The sequence below is a fragment of the Strix aluco genome, chromosome 2 (genome assembly GCF_031877795.1).
Source record: "Strix aluco isolate bStrAlu1 chromosome 2, bStrAlu1.hap1, whole genome shotgun sequence".
In the NCBI taxonomy this organism is placed as follows: domain Eukaryota; kingdom Metazoa; phylum Chordata; class Aves; order Strigiformes; family Strigidae; genus Strix; species Strix aluco.
Window position 1 is genome coordinate 104,862,318 of NC_133932.1, and position 17,954 is coordinate 104,880,271.

Consider the following 17,954-nt stretch of genomic DNA (forward strand, 5'->3'; position numbering starts at 1 on the left):
CCACCAGAACGTGCAGTGGTGGATGTCCAGATTATATGGATTTTTCCTTGAAAGGAAGAAAGAATATGGCTTTATTTTATTTTTATCAGGTTCCTCACTCTTTGACACAATTTCTTACTTTCATTAAAGATAGATAAAAAAAGTTTAAGTTGACCCTGAAAGAAAATACTAACTTTAGGTTAAATTTAGAGACTTCTTGACAATTAAGAATGGCAGGACATACGACACAACTTGACTGGATAAAGCAAAAAAGGCTGCGGGGAAGAACCTGCTTGGGAATGGGCACGTGCTATACAAGCACTACACTTCCAATGTTTAATGCTCTAATACAAGCAAGTTTAAAGATAATGGACTTTATTCCTATGCAGTAATTTTAACTGTTTTTTGTTAAAGGAGTAGCCACCAATTAATGCACATTTAAAGTTAGTTATTTCTTTCACTGGTATATCAGTACGTATTAGCAAAATAAAAAATCATGAAGGTTTTAATTTTGGGAGGAAAAAAGTGAGATGGTGGAGTTGTTCCCAATTTTCTTAAGTGGAATCTCTAAGTGATCTGAATCATTGTTCAAAAGCAAAATTGATGTGTATGGTAGGTAGCAAAAACATTAATGATTTTGAACTGACTAGCTGTTGTTTTCATATAATTGCCTTTTTTTTCCCTGAGTAAAATGAGGTATAAAGAGCTATGCTAAAGTATCATTTGAAACAAATGCATTAAAGATGGCTACTTGTTCTGTTCTTAAAAATTAACTGCTCATGTCTTTGTTGGAAGTGCAGGTTTTATTTTTTGAGATTGTGTTGTTGATAGTTTTCTTCCTGACCTAATTATTTATATCCAATTATTTTGGATGAAACACTTTTTTCTGGCTTTCAGTTATGAGAGAGATTGTCCTTCTCAATAAAAAGAAATAAAACCAAGTTCTAGTTCTGCTTTCTCACTCTTTTCAGAGCAGACTACTGACCAATTAACAAATTTGACAAATAGCAAATTAAAAAATTCAACAAATTAACTTTGGCCAGTTGTGTCTCTGGAAAATGCTGTAAAATGAGTGAAGCTAATGAATGGCAGTTGTGGAAGCATCATTATTGTATGTCCGGTGCCAGAACATCACACATACAATAGCATAAGTACGTATCTGTGGAAGCAACTAACTTTTCTCATCTGTTTATTGGCAAAACTTGCTTTACCTACTAAATGATGTTTGGAAGGATGAAGATAGGACAGTGAAAGGAAGGATGTAGTCAAGCAAATCATGTAAATACTGCTCAATTTGTTGTTGCTGATAGTCAACATTGCAGGCTAAGGAATGTCTGGAGACTGCCTTGCAGAACAGCACCTGGTTTGGTGCTCAGCTGGACTAGGAAAAACAGGATACTACTTTTTTTAATAGCATAGCCTGTTAATTTAACCTTATAAGTATTTAGCCTCTTGAGACTGTTTTCTTTACTTGTCAGATGCCAAAGTTTTTTGTGTAAGAAAACTGCATAGAGGTTGATTTATTCTGATGCAATTTCCATCTGTCCATAATGCCAGCAACAAACTCACTCATTTTTTTGTGTGTGTGCTTCAGTGTTCAGAAAGTGTTCATCTGTAACTTCTTAGCTCAGGAATTCCCAGGCAGTTTTCTACTTGCATGATAACCAGGCTCAGGTATCCTCTGTAACTTAAGAAGTCAGGCAGGACTCAGTGCATTCATTTGGCATTGCTGTGGGCGATTTCCTGTTTATTTAATGAAGCACAGCTTGCTCATCTGCCTGGTTTTTTTGCTCTTAGTCCATGGGAGTTTTCTCTGAAATTGCATTTTTTGCCCTTGCCACAGCAGACTTAGGCACATGTCCACAAAAAGACTTGGTGAAATCTGGTCATCTGCCTGCACAAATGCAACTTGCAAAACATTTGCTCACCTAAAATGGGACTTGAGTAGAATTAAGACACATAAATACAAGTGTACAATTCACAAAACATTTGCCTGATCTCCTAGGTAGTTTTAAAGGTAAAAAATTACTCTCCTATGTGCTTAGATTTCTGCTTCTGTATAGGTGTAAAACTGCTTCCTTCTTGCCAGGTCTTTGCTCAGTTTAACACTTTTCTCATCCTTAAATCTACAGATTAGGTGACTGTTGTCTTAAATTCCCTGAAAAGCCTTATCTGGTAGCTGTGGCTGTAGGGTGCCTCATCAGCCTTGGTGTGAAGATTCTTCTATCTGTCCTGGTACTCAAATGAGGCTGATGGCTAAACTGGGCTGAGGAGGTGATGGCACTTACCCTGCTTCTTGCTGAAGTTATGCCTCGCTGCAGAATGGAAGGTTCATAAAGCCTGCAGGATCCCAGGGCCAGAGTACTGAGCTCCAGTCCCCACTTCTGGGTCACTTTAAAACATGAAATGGTGTCAAAGCAACTTAAAGAAGTTCCCCATCAAAGGTACTGCTAACTTCAGGAGCCTCACTTTCCATGTGTTGGGCTTTAGGGTCTTTCCTTTAAATCACACTCTTTTATGAGCGTCTGTCTGTCTGTCTCTGTCCTTGACAAGCAGCATGGTCGACTGGCACTAAATTGCCAGCTACAGCTTCCAGAACCTTTTAGTTGAATACTGATAAAATATACATTTTCCTTGGGTCATCAGTGGCAACCTTTGGCATGTTGGTTGCTAAGACGTATTTGTGAATTGGCATAGTCGGTGATGACGGCACCGTCTTTTGAACTTTGTCATTTCAATGATTGCTCTCAAGCAACAGAATGTGTGTGTATGTACATGTATATATAATTTTGCATCTGTACTTGGGTACACTTTTAAAATAACATTTTTCTTTAATTTTTTGACTTAGTTTTCCAAATCAGATTATTACAATTTGAGAGTGAGAAATTCCAAATCAGATTATTACAATTTGAGAGTGAGAAAAACTTTCCTCTTTGTGCAATTTCTGACTCTCATTCTTTTAAAGACAGAAAAAAATAAAGCCAAAGTAAATTACAGGTCTTTATTATTGTTGCATAAATAGGAAGCCAAATAAAAAACAAACCACAAACCATCCAAACATCTCCATTTTATGCTCTTTATTGAGTTTCTTTATAACCAGTTTTGCTCTGGTATGAATACATACAATGTAGTTATGAGTCTTTTAAAGAAATAGTGGCACTGTACTTTTGCCATCATCATACTGTATTTGTGCAAACTGTTTTTTTACAGATCCATATTCCCAACTTTTTTTTTTAAATGAGAATATAAAACTTTGTGGAAAAAAAAATATGCTAGAGCTTTTTGGGATGTTGCCCAAATAAAGTTTTCTATTTGCAAATGATAAAAATTTCAGCTATTTTTAAAATATGCTTTTGTATTTTACTTTCTTGTGTTTTGTAAATTTATTCACTTGCTTGGGGCATTGAGTAGGAGGGAGGGAATTCTAGATTGTTGTTTGATGTCTTACTGACTGGTGGAAATCTCTGAACCATGGGGTGAGAAACTCCTCTCATCAAACTTGAATTATCAGCCTAGATAGCAATACACCTACTTCCTTTAATATTAGGAGATCACAAAACTATACTTAGAATGAGAAATATCATTTCAACAATGGTAGCATCATCCAATTAATACTCCTTCAAGTTTTTTCAAGAGTTAGTCATGGTACACGGAATAATTGCTGTACAGCTTCATGTGACATTAAAACACCCCTACTGTGCTATTACAGTTTCCTTATTTATATACTAGCTTATACAAGGAGAGGTTAATTAGTTGTGGGTTGTTTTGTTTTGTTTGTTTGTTTGTTTGTTTTTAATATAGCAGATATTGCATCTAATAAACTCTAGTTTTAAATTGAGGCAAAGTTCTTCTCCAGCATGGGTCCTCTCCAGAGTGGCTGTATGATTTAAACACTGCATACGGCCTGGTTCTGGACATAGTGATTTCTCCTGGCTGTTGGAATTGATGTGGGCAATTTGGATGTTCCTTACATTTGGCAGGTGAGTAAACAGACTGTGTTGCAAAGAATAGTAGAGATCCTAAACACTGCAGTGAATACAATATAATGAAAGAAACCTAAACAAAATTCTAGTAGACAAGTCCATGGGTAAAATGTTTTCTGTATGGCTGGGATCAGGAGGTAGTTCTTAAGGGGTTGTACTCTATCCAGAGGCTGGTCTGTCCCGGGACCTCTCTTATTTAACATTTTTGTTGGTGACCTGAGAAGGAGACTCATCAAGTGCACTCTCCTCAAGTTTACAGATGCCACTGAATTGCAAGAACCAGTAAATATGGTGAAGGTCAGTAATGACCTGGAGAGGCTGCAGGAATGGGCTGACAGCAACCCTTCATGAAATTCAAGGACAGACACACAGCCTGGTGCCCAGGAAGGAAGAGCCCCTCGCAGTGCTACGGGCTGGGGAGCGGCTCTGCTGAGAGGGACCTGGGGCACAGCAAGAACAAGAGCCAGCAGCATGCCCTGGCAGCAGAGAAGGGCAACAGCCTCCTGGGCTGTACGAATGGGAGCACAGTCACTAGGTTGGCAGAAGCAGCTATTCCCCTCTAGTTGGCCAACCACATCTAGCTGCTGTATCCAGTTCTGGGACCTCTGTACAGGAAAGACACGGGCTGACCACAGCAGGTCCAACAAAGGCTGCTGTGCTGGTTGGGGGCTGGAGCATTCACCCTTTGAGGAGAGGCTGAGGGAGCAGGGCTTGTTCACCCTGAAGAAGAGAGGGCTGCCAGGGGACCTCACAGCAGCCCCCCAGCATCTACAGGGAGGTCATAAAAAGTATGGGTCCAGGCTCTCCACAGTCCTGCATGGTGGAAGGTTGAGAGAAAATGGGCAAAAAATTGAAAAGGAAGGTGCGGGCTGGGCATATTTTTTCATCTCAAAGACAGTCCAACAGTGACACAGGTTGCCCAGAGAGGTTGTGCATTTTCCATCTTTGGGAGTCTTTCAAGACCCACCGGATAAAGTCCTGAGCAACCTCCTCTGACCCCACAGGTGGCTCTGCTTTGAGCGGTAGGTAGGGCTAGAGACCTCTTGAGGTCACTCCCAAGCTTCATTGTTCTGTCCTATGAGATCCAGTGGAAAGTCAGATGGCAGAGGTGTAATAGCAGAATAGACATATCAGGGAAGTATTACAGGAATAGTTTCTAGAGGTGGTTTTGTTTGCTTGCTTTTTATAAAGTCTGAAGTACAACATTTGTGGCCTCAGCTGAACTTAGAAGCATAGTTAAAATAGTCTTCAATCTTTGGAGACCTGCACAAAACAAAATATTGGTATTTTAATACAGTTCCATGGTGGTGTCCTAGAGCCAACGCTCTGGAGGACTCTGAGTCCAGTCTTGGTGTCACTGGTTGGGTCAGTCTTTTGTTCTTAATACCAAGTGGGGAAGCTGCCCAGTCTCCACTGGGCCGAGAGCAAAGACATTCTGTCTTGTAAAACTATCAATGGCCTAAATAGACAGAAATATCTCCTCAAATCATGAGCACCTAGTTAGCAGGTTCAGCAGCTGGCCAGCCCGTAATTGTTTAGTGCTTCCCTCACTGGGTCAGTGGGAATTACTGCAGTAGGAGATGCTGTAGGGGACAAATTGATCAGCTAAGAGAGGCGTAAAGATCTGAGGGCTGAGGTTACTGACAGCAGCTCAGGTTTCCCAAATTAAGTAGAGGGCTACAAGATTCCCAGTTAGATTTTCTTTAGTCGCAGCAGGGGAAGAAGCAGTGAGATTCCCCACTGAGAAAAAAGTCCTTTGTAAGCTCCTATTTGTTATGTTTCTCCTAATATTAGTGTATTATTTAACCACCAGCCCACAGTGCTCTCAACAGCACATAGGTATCATTTCAACAGAGGCCTTAAATACCTGTGAGAGGGAGCTGGAAGCTGGGTGCTGTGCCTCAGAACAACATCTGCAACTTGCTTACATGCTCGGTTGGCATCTCTGTATGCTGATATTACACAATTAAATATTTCAATCTTTGGTGAGTCAGCTTCGGTCTTTTCCACCATCCCCTTCATTAAGAATACAATCCTGCAGATGTTTCCGGAGCTTCTTCCCTTCAAGCTGTCTTCTCAGTAACAGTGAAAATGCCCTCGCTATCCATCTTTTTTTGGTGCAGCCACTCTACCTCCAGTCTTCAATCATTCATAAGCTTGCAGGAGGTGCACCAAAATTATTTTAGCTACCTCCAACTTTTTTGGACAGAAGGATAATAAAAATGATTTCACAGTAACTAAAGTAAGTCAGTTCATTGGTGAAAGCACTTAAATATAACTTATTAGCTATTCAGGAGGAAGGTTTCGCTAAAGGTACAATGCATTTATGTATTAAAGTGCAGCTCAGCTCCTGAAAAATGACTACCTAAATAAGCACTTGTCACATCTTATTTTTGTTGATTTTTTTTCTTCTCCTTCTAAATTTGTTTTTTGCTGTTAACCATATTGCTGTCATGATTTTAACCATGAAGTAGCTGGATCCTAGTCCTAGTGGAGTTAATTGCCAGTGAATTACACTTGTGTGTTGCTGCTGAGGAAGCAGCGTTACAGGCATTCATTCAAGACAGAAGGCACAAGTCAGTGTCATGCATGGCACAATATGACCTCTGAAGCTTTTTGAGTGTGATGTTCATGAGTAAAAGATCAGGCTGTGGTCCAGTTTTGTAAGTCTATGAAAAGATTGTTAACTGAGAATACTGAGATAAATCCACAAAATGTCTGTCTTGAACTCTTAATTTCTGCTGGACTTAACAGTGTAGATGTGCCATCATGTCCAGTGTCCAGAATCACTTTGGCTCCAACAGCATCTGTAGTTCATCCAATTTCCTAGTTTCTTGATGGCTGTTGGACATAGGAGCAGTTAGCACTAATAGACTTAATTCTATGGATGTGCAGAGGCAAAACATAGTTTTGGGAAACCAGAGGTTAAATTAAGCAAAAATATAGCTGCAGTACTTTTCAGAACTAAGGTGAAGAAGCAGCTGTGGAGGGGTTTCTAGAGTACAAATCTGACAGCAGACATCAGAATTCAAGTTACTCAAATGTTTGGCTCCTTTTATCTATTTTGGATCTGGTTGTTAGCACCTTGGTACTTGTATACAAAGAATACTTGGTAGCACAATCACAAAAGCAATAAACAGCCTTACAAAGGCATAGATCTAAGGTGACTCCTTCAAGTGGAATCTTACTTTAAGCACGATTTCAAAGTCACGTATCATAATTGCTTCTAATATTAGAGACTGACTTAATGCAACACAATGTCAATGACAATATAAAGGCAATCATGAACAGAGAAGATAACTTAAAAATGTTTGGGGGATGGAAGGAAGGATTACACTATAATGAAGACTTCTGTAGGCTTTACAAAACTTTTTCAACAACACTGAGAGAGATTCTTTTTTTCTCCTAAGCTTCTGGACACTTTATTCCTGTTTCCATTTTGATACTGGAATCTGCCTGGAATCTCTAAGTGTGATTTATTTTAGGTATTTTTTTCCCTTTCCTCGCACTTATGAATCTATCTACTGAACTGGCATATGTAAAGCTGGTTAGCAAGTTGATTAGATTACCAGCTGCTGAGAATTAAATAAGAAAGGATTTTCTTCTTCCCCTCAGGAACACCACCCCCCCTACGTGCCACAAAGGGGTATGGGTTAAAAGGTGTGAAGCTAGACTTTTTTGGGTCTATCAGAGTCTGAAGGCAGAATGAAAATGTCAGACCTCTTCCTAAATGACTAGGAGTGTCTATCAGATTTTTTGTGGACACAGGTCATAAGCATGACGTGCTTATACCAACTTAATAACACACAGCTACTAAAGGCCCCCTTGGCTTGCACGTGGTTCCCCTTTGCATTCACGCTTGTGATGGGGCTGTAATTATAATGAACTGTGTAACCACGTGGTTTCTGGCTTGCTCTGATGTGAAGGTGCTGGAGAGGAGCTGCCTTTGGCAGTGGCCCATCTTAGATCTGCTTATGCCAGTCACAAGTTAGCATCCTTTGTGTGCTTCAGGTTTGGCTATCATATATCTCCCTTGCCTTGAGTTCCCCACCAGAACAATGGATCCTTGCCTATTTATGCTCAGCTGAAATTATGAAGTGACAAAGCTAGAGACAGCACCTTACAAAAGCCATGTATCCAAAGCAAATGAAGAACCTCTGCAGAGGTTAATGAAGCAGCAGAAATGAGAATGGCATGAGAGGTTAGGGTCTGAAACACAGAAGCTTTCCCAGGCTTCTTCTACTTATTTAAACAGCTTTCCCCTCCCCCGCCCCACACACAAAAGCCAACCCAGAGGTGCAGACAGCATCAGTTATACTCCAATCTCACCAGTTTGTAATGAAAGCCAGGTTGCTGGAGCTGAAGCTGAGGAAAGCTTTAAAGGTGACCCTACTGGAGTCTAATGTCTGAATCTTCAGGATCTCCTACACTAGGTATGAATTCCCTTTTTATTTCAGTGGACTGCAATTCTAATAATGCTTTGAATGTCAGCATTGATAACTACTACTAATTAGTCCTTCCACTTCTGGGAGGAAGGAAGGAATCCATAATACGAAATGCATTCTAATGAGGGATGAAACCCTCCTCCTAAGAAAAAGTGCTCCAAAAGCTGCAGATACTTGCCCCACTGGGACCTGGCTGATGCTTTAGCTTAACACTCAAGAGTTTAAGTGACCCTACAGAATATAAATTAGCTTATACTACTTCAGCATTACCTTCTGAGCAGCCCATGCTTCGGGAAGTTGACCTGTTTACTCAGGCTGACTTGAAGTTTAGCTGAAGAAACACCTGGGTTTTGTTGGATTAAGAGTGGAGGTAGGGAGGGTTCTATATTGTTAAAGTCTTATTTCAAAAGCCTGTCCATGATGACAAGGAAACAGAAAAGGTAGAGTGCTGAGGCGTCCTTGCTGCCTACTGAGCTCATGGTTTGGCATGTTCTCAGGTGAGGGTGCTGAACTCATAAGCAAATGACTTTACAGCCCTGAAAATGAGTCTACTGATACAAGCTGATGTTACCAGTAGTCCTTAATAAATATGCAAGCATAGTCTTTTAAAGCCCAATTTAAAAGTTGAAAACATAATGACTCAGAAGCTATTAATGATGCCAATGGTTAACCTGTGTGATTCCAGACCAAAGAAGAAAAAAGCGAGCACTTATAAAAGGGCCTGGGGGCAGGGGGCAGGGGGGAAAGACAACACCTTTAGTTTACAATATTTCCTGAAATTTAGCAAAAAGTGTGATCTCAAATGCTTTCAAAATTTTGAATGACTCAGTGTTTCATAAAAATATGGAGAAAAATTTTCACAAAAGACAGACACCATTTCAATTAAATAACTCCTCTGTGCTGGAAAAGTCACACTCATTCACATTTTCCTCTACTGTATCAATCCAACAGAGGTTGGTAATGATTCAGATTGCAAGTATCTAGTTTTACTTTAGTCAGTAAAGGTAAACTGAAGAATAGGTTTTTTTCCATCAACCTCTGTACGTGGTTTTGTATCCCTTCTTGCACTTGTGAAAAGGCACTGAACAGGCCTAAATGCTCTTCATCTCTGATACATGGTAGCCTATAGCTATACCGATGCAGGCTGGTAGAATGAAGGCTGCCTTGCTTTTGTTGCTTTATGAAATATTCCACTTTTATTTTTAGTTTTTCTGCAACCAGCAAATTGTTAATGCCTCTTACTGGCAGGCAGGATTGCCTGAACCTCATTGCTGCAGTTCTGCTAACAATGCCCAGGGCTGAAGAGAATTTTTAACAGCATGAAAGACAGGCTGAATATGACTAGGCAGTAGATTTGGGTTTGGATTTTTTTTCCTAAGGACTTCATTTCAGTTTCTTTCATGACATATATTATTTCTAGGCTTGTGAGGGAGGCAAAAATAAGTGTTTGTTGTTCTTTTGATTTCTTTTTAAAGAGAAATTCTCTTCTCCCTTCAAAAGGGATTGACATGGTGGACCATGCTTCCAAGGGAGATGTCTCTTTAGTTTTCTTCAACAGCTTGCCAGGCACCTTTGTGGAGGTTCAGAAAAATTCTGTTTCCAGTTAAGAGTGTGACAACAGCTGCATATATCTGGCAATCCTAATAATCCACTCCAAGTTACAGTAGGTGAAACCCACAAAAATTATCTGAGAATTAAAGCAATTTCATCTCCCATATTTCACCTGATTTGAATGTGAATAATGAAATCCAGCAACCATCACCCCTGACTGTACAAAAAGTGTGCATGAGCAGGTAAGCATTTTAAACAATGCGGTGCTAAAGGCATGTCTGTTATAATGTCCTCTAATTCACTGGAGTTATAGTAGGGATTAATTTGCTTCATAATGTTTGAAAACTGGAGGAAAAAATGAGTTAAAGCTTTCTGCCAGAAATTCCAATCAGTGTTGAAGAGAAGAGGTGAATGAATACTACTAAACATAAATTTAAAGAAAAACACCTCCTCTTACCTGTTCAAAGGTTTAAGTGGATGTTTTTCATGCATTTTTCCTCTCTGTGAAGTGGCTTTGCTTAATGAAAGTTTTACTAGCACAAACAGTTTGGAAAAATTAACTTTACAGCCAGGCACAAGTTTTAAGAGAAAACAATTTTTTTTATTCATAAGTGAACATTTGCATAAACCATGCAAATATATCTGTCTACTGAGACAGTGGCAATAGAAGAGCTATTGCGATTAAACTCAGTTCAGATATTCTGCAGTAACTACTTGTGCAACTCTGGAGTAAAAAGAAATATTAGTGAAATAAGTAGAAGAAAGGAAATTGCAGTCTGATTGTAGATACATTTTTAAAAGCAAAAATAGAAACTAATTTGTACACTTGAACTATTCACCGTGAATTACTCAGATTTGGCCCACTATAATGGATTAAGATGGAGAACTCATATACTGCTATAAAATGTGTGCTCTCATTTGAAACCTATTCCAATCAAAATTGAAGTATTTTTAATTTTTCTAAACATGTCAGTTATGAAATCTGTGACCAGTTGCCTAATGCTAAGAGAGAAATGGGAAACCTTGATGATTAAGTTATTTGTGAGTACAGTACAATAAATTGTTCAGCAAAACAGTTGCAACATCTATGAAGGCAGCAAGCCTTAGTTTCTGGTCTGATGCTGTGATAAAGAAAGTGCAATCTTCTGTATTGTCCACCTCCTACAGATTCCTTTTTCATGACCATAATTGAAAAAATTGCTGGGAATTGCTTCAGTATTGTCTTTCCAGGATTGGGTTTTACCAATCTGCTGAATAATTTACAATGAAGTGAGTGGTTTCTCTAAATAGTTTTGACCTTTAAGGTGAAATAACCCCATACATAATCTTCAATGCAAATTTTTATAGCTGCTAAACAATTTTGCCATGCAGCTGGCCATTTTTATATCTTGAAAAACTAGTAATGATACAAACGGTTGATTATGGTTTACAATGGTAATAAAACTCTCAGTATTGGTTGTTACCAAAATAAACTGCCATTCTGTTAAATGTTAAATAACAAGTCATAAACTGCTGAAAACAACCAATTTCTTGTGGATTATTGCCTGAATAAATTTTAGTAGGAAGTGCAGATCATGAAGATGTGAGCAGCAGATCAGGCCTAATGAAATTTTATATATTTTAAAAAGCTGAAAGATCTCCAGAATATGATGCAAATGGTAACATACATCAAAAACCAAAAAATTTAATTGCTTGATACTTTATTTTTTTTTGCAAGACTATTGTCATATTCAGACACATATTGCTGTTTTCCATTGTTTCTTCAGGCTCTGAAAAACCCCATCAATACCAGCACGTTGAGCCCACTGAGAAGGCAAAGAGGAGCCTGTTTAGCTACAAAGCATCTATGTGAGAATCTGCACGGAAACAGATGGGTTAGTATCTGCGTTGGAATAATTACTACTGCTAATCTCGAAAGCAAAAATACCGTCAAGCATTCATAGCACAGGCACCATCTTCCCAACAGTGAGTGACAGAAGACGTCTTCACCATAGCAACGAGTGTTATCTCCTAAGAATAACATTAACCTCCCTTGTTACTAGTTTTAAATCCTTGAGTATAAACAGCAGTTGCAAGACATGTGTGTGCCTTGATTGTGCATTTTCATTACTTAATACGTACCAAGCGTGTATTAGCTGAAGTAAGACTAAAAAAGACATCACCAGAAGAGGAAGCAATTAAAGGGCTGGAAATACAACCATTAATAATCCAGGCCTGGAAACATGATCAGGGAGAGGTCTCCTGCTCATGCTCGTGAAAATCAGACCTCTCCACAGAGAAGCCTGGCAGAGAGCATTCTTCAACAGCAGCAGCATCCTCCTCGATCCTCAGGTTGAATTTGAACATCGGAGAGTGGTGGGAAAAGAGAGCAAAAGGAGAAACGGAGAGAGGGTTATTTCTAATTCTCTCATTTCCCTTCTCCACCTCCCTCCCCCCACACTCTTTTCTCAGGCAGGGCTGAAATCCAAGAAACTTGAACCAAATATTTTAGCTATTTTAAATTACTGCATTATGCATTTTTTCAGAATGTCACCAAAGCTTTTTCGAGTAAAGCAGATGAAATTCCCCTCATAATAGCCCTGTAGGATATGGTGATATCCTGGGAGTGCCATAAAAATGATATTAAGAGACAGTTCATTTTGGCCTCCGGAGGCTCTACACTTATCTATTTTGACTTAAACTCTTTCTTCCATCTCTGCAAGAGAGGAACATGACACAGGAGTTGCACAAAATGAACTCAGATCAGGGAAGACAGATTGTAAATCGAGACTTGCTAGAGCTAAATCATGTTCTCTCACTTGATCTCTTATCTGTTAACTTTTATCCAAAAGGGTATTGAGGAAGTTAATTGCAACTGCTAAGATGGATCTTTAGGAAATATAATTCTCTAGAGCCTTCTCTCCCCTGCTCCCCAAACCCTGTGCTGTAGTTTTTTCAAGGCTTCAGGTATGAAATGGTTATCTTGTGAATTTTAACCACCTTACACTTTCCTACAGAACTGTTCAGACAAAGTAAAAAATCGTAGCTTTTCATTTCCAAGATTTAGGAATCCAGAGAAGCAGAGCATGAGGGGGAAAGGAGGTGGCTTTCTGAATTCAAACACTCACTGTACTTGGCAAGCTAAAGACAAAGGTAAAAAAGGATAGTTTATGTTTAGTGACTGATGTAGTATAAAGAGTCTTGGATTAGAAACAAGCTGAAATGTCTTTTGTAAACCTCTAATTACCTTGTGTGGTATGGCTTCTAGACACACTATCTTTCAAAGATAGTGAAGTTGTGAGTATGTGTTACGACAGTTTTAGGCTGTCTCTGAATTGAAGAGACATGGATTTGATAGATGGACCACTCAGTGGATAAGGAAGTTTTATGATACCTATTTCCAGAGAGTAACTAGGTTTCCCACAGTCTTTATCAATGCCTGTTCTTTATGTCATAGAATGGTTTGAGTTGGAAGGGACCGTAAAGATCATTTAGTTCCACTCCCTCTGCCATGAGCAGGGACACCTTCTACTAGACAAGGTTGCTCAAAGCCCTGTCCAACCTGGCCTTGAACACTTCCAGGAGAGGGGCATCCACTACTTCTCTGGGCAACCTGTTCCAGTGCCTCACCACCCTCACAGTGAAGAACTTCCTTACACCTAATCTAAATCCACCCCCTTTCAGTTTAAAGCCGTTACCCCTTGTTCTATCACTACATGCTCTTGTAAAAAGTCCTTCCCCATCTTTCCTGTAGGCCCCCTTTAAGTACTGGAAGGCTGCTATAAGGTCTTCCTGGAGTCTTCTCTTCTTCAGGCTGAACAAGCCCAACTCTCTCAGCCTGTCCTCACAGGGGAAGTGCTCCAACCCCTGATCATATTCATGACCCTCCTCTGAACTCACTCCCACAGGTCCATGTCCTTCTTATATTGGGGGCCTCAGAGCTGAACAGAGTACTCCAGGTGGGGTATCATGAGAACAGAGTAGAGGGGCAGAATCACCTCCCTCAATCTTCTGGCCACACTTTTCTTATTGCAACCCAGGATACGTTTGGCTTTCTCGGCTGTGAGCGCACATTGCTGGCTCATAGTCAGTTTTCCATCCACTGATACCCCCAAGTCCTTTTCCTCAGGGCTGCTCTCAATCCACTCATTGCCCAGCCTGTATTTGTGCTTGGGATTGTCCCAACCCATGTGCAGAACCTTGCACTTGGCCTTTTTGAATTTCATGAGTTTTGCACAGGCCCACCTCTCCAGCCTGTCCAGGTCCCTCTGGATGGCACATCCCTTCCCTCCAGTGTGTCAACTGCACCACATAGCTTGGTGGTGTTGGCGAACTTTCTGAGGGTGCATTCAATCCCACTGTCCGTGTCACTGACAAAGATGTTAAACAGCGTCGGTCCCAATACCAATCCCTGAGGAGTGCCACTGGTCTTCACTTGGACATTGAGACGTTGACTGAAGCTCTTTGAGTGCAACTATCCAGCCAATTCCTTATCCACTGAGTGGTCCATCCATGAAATCCATGTCTCTCCATTTTAGAGACAAGGATGTCATGTGGGACAGCGTCAAGCGCTTTGCACAAGTCAAGGTAGACAACGTCAGTTACCCACCAATGCTGTAACCCTGTTGTAGAAGGCCACCAAATTTGTCAGGCACAATTTGCCCTTAGTGAAGCCATGTTGGCTGTCACCAATCGCCTCCTTATTTTCCATGTGCCCTAACATCATTTCCAGGAGGATCTGCTCCATGATCTTGCTCGGTACAGATGTGAGACTGACTGGCCTGTAGTTCCCCAGGTCTTCCTTTTTTCTCTTTTTAAAAATGGTGGTTGTATTTCCCCTTTTCTAATCAGTGGGAACTTCACTGGACTGCCACAACTTCTCAAATATGATGGATAGTGACTTAGCCACTTCATCCACCAGTTCCCTCAGAACCCTCAGATGCATCTCATCAGGTCCCATGGACTTGTGCACCTTCAGGTTCCTTAGATGGTCTCAAACCTGATCTTCTCTTACAGCGAGCAGTTCTTCATTCTCCCAGTCCCTGCCTTTACCTTCTGCGACTTGGGCGGTGTGGCTGGAGCACTTGCCAGTGAAGGCTGAGGCAACAAAGTCATTGAGTACCTCAGCCTTCTCCATGTCCCAGATAACCAGGTGTCCCGTTTCCTTCAGGAGAGAGCCCACATTTTCCCTAATCTTCCTTTTATCACCAATGAACCTGTAGAAGCTTTTCTTGTTGCCCTCAATGTCCCTGGCCAGATTTAATTCTATCATGGCTTTAGCTTTCCTAACCTGATCCCTAGCTGCTGGGACAATTTCTCTGTATTCCTCCCAGGCTACCTGTCCTCGCTTCCACCCTCTGTAGGCTTCCTTTTTGTGCTTGAGTTTGTCCAAGAGCTCCTTGTTCATCCACGCAGGCCTCCTATCATTTTTGCTTGACTTCCTCTTTGTTGGGATGCATTGTTCCTGAGCTTGGAGGAGGTGATACTTGAATATTAACCAGCTTTCTTGGGCCCCTCTTCCCTCCAGGGCTTTATCCCATGCTACTCTGCCAAGCAGATCCCTGAAGAGGCCAAAGTCTGCTCTCCTGAAGCCTAGGGTAGGGAGTTTGCTGTGTACCCTCCTCGCTGCCCTAAGGATCTTGAACTCCACCACCTCCTGGCCACTGCAGCTGAGGCTGCCCTTGAGCTTCCCCACCAGCTCCTCCTTCCTGGTGAGAACAAGGTCTAGCATAGCACATCTCCTTGTTGGTATCTCTAATCTTCCCCTCTTTCCCCCATGAATGAATGACCTTGCATCTGATGTCATGCTGCCCCCTCTGCAAATGATTTGAGACCTCCCCTCTGCCCTGTCCCCTGTGAAGGAAGATAAATCCTCTAGAAAATCCACCTACAGGGCTGTAAGTTCCTCGCCAAACTGAGTACACATTAGGTGTTTCATGATACCAAAGGTCTTCACTGCTAGATGTACTCTGAGGATGCCTAGGGTGCTGCACAAAATATTTTGGCAGGTGTGGGTATCTTTCAAAACAAAATGAGAAGTGTACCCTTGATCTTTTTGTGTTTAACTCAAGGGGTTCTCAAACCTAGCTTTTGCATCTCTTTGAAATGTCCCACAGAATATGTCCCATGTCAAGGAAAGAGATGGGAAGTCTTGGATTTTGTTCTCTGCTCCAAAGACTAGTTGCTTAAAATACAGCAATGACCCTTGAAACAAGAACAGGAATCTCAACTTCCACCACTTGAGGAAAGACCTACATCTCTTGTTCGCACTTGTTATCTGCACAACACACTGGCATCTCTCTGCTTTGCATGGACCTACTGGGAAACCCTGTTTGACCCATCATGTGTGATGCGGGTTCTCCATGCAGGTTGTAGTTCTGCATCTGTGAAGTGCTTGATTGTGCTGACACACAAAGAATTTAATGAAATTAGTTTTGGTTAACCAGCAATAGCAAACCCTAGCAATATGCACTGGAGTGGTTAGTGTGCATGCAATGAGGTGGGCTAAATGCAGTTCATAGGAAGCAAGAGGCCCCATCTGCTTTGACACCAATGCAAGCACAAACAGCTTCTAACATTTTGCACGTTTGAAATCAAGTAAATTACCATCTTGCTGACAGCTTCAGCAGCAGCATCGAAGCTGATTGGATACAGCATCTGAATTTGTGTGTTATATGCTTCAAGATTCAAGTGATTTTATATTTTAATGCATCAGAGAAATGGATAAGAGTCTGTATAGTGAGCCAGCAGGTGCACAAGGATGTTGATTGCTCATGAATACCTTACAGTTGTGGACATACAGGAAGGGAAAGATATTCCTAAAACATTTCTGTTCTGTGGCACATAGAAAGGGTAGAAAAAGTATTCAAAAGTACCACTGGATTCAGTGATCTAGTTTTTCCCTCCTTCATCTTGACACTGTGCACAGTTAGGGGCAGCAGTTGCACAGGCAAGCATCAGAACTGGTGTAAGGCATAAGTGCAGTGTGTCTGTTCAAACTTGTCACATCCATGGAAAGATGTGTTAATTGTCTGCATGGGGAAGCACACCCATTGTATCCACTGATCCCAAGCGGAGCTCTGTAAAAGTAATAATTTTTTCCTAGGTGCCACTGTAGTTTGTATATTCACCTCCAGTATCCACTTGATTTTTGAACTCTAGTTGTATCTGGCATAGCTAGTGATGAGGCTTTAAACAGAGTATTATTTTCACAACACTGCTGGCATCCACAGTACTTTTGGGCAAGAGCATGTAATTTTTTATAAACCAAGTAAGAAAGATGGCTAGTCCGCAAAACCGTCAACAGGTAGGGATGGTGTGTGGGAAGCAGAGGAGGGGGTGAAAGAATTAAGCAGTGTGAAGCAAGAGAGAAAAAAAATCTTCTTCTTAAGACACTTTTTCTAAAGGAGGAAGATTATCTAACCTTTATTTCAAAGAGTTTTCCTTTTTGTGCTTTTCTTTTTACTGAGCATGGCATTCATCATGAAATCTAGCAAAAGAAGTGAACTTTGATGAGAGATGCATAATATTTTATTTGCTCAGTGTCACAAGAGCTGTTATAAGACTAAGGTTAGAGATAATTAAACAAATGCAGGCTCCTTTTGTTTTGAAAACACTTAACAGCACATATATTTTATATTTTGCATTGACAGTTTCTTCTATTTTGTGTTTTGCACTGTTTCTTCATACAAAGCAATCAGTACTTTGGGTGTGTGTTTCTTTACATGCAAGTGCAATCAAGACAAAAACCAAAAATGTCAAAAAGTGTTTTTACAGAGCTATATTGTGCTGCAACAGTGGCAGTAGCAAGTGGGAGCTCTTTGGGAAGAAAGCACTGGATAGGTGTTAACATGATACCATTTTCTGACCACTATTTTCTTCATACGTTTTGAAGTAGATAGATGTTATTAAAAGGTGGGGTCGCTGAGCCAACTGTATTTTCCTCTATATCTGCAAGCAGACAATAAAAAGCACAGGGTGGGATATGTGTGTTTCGCACCACACGTTCGTGTTTTTA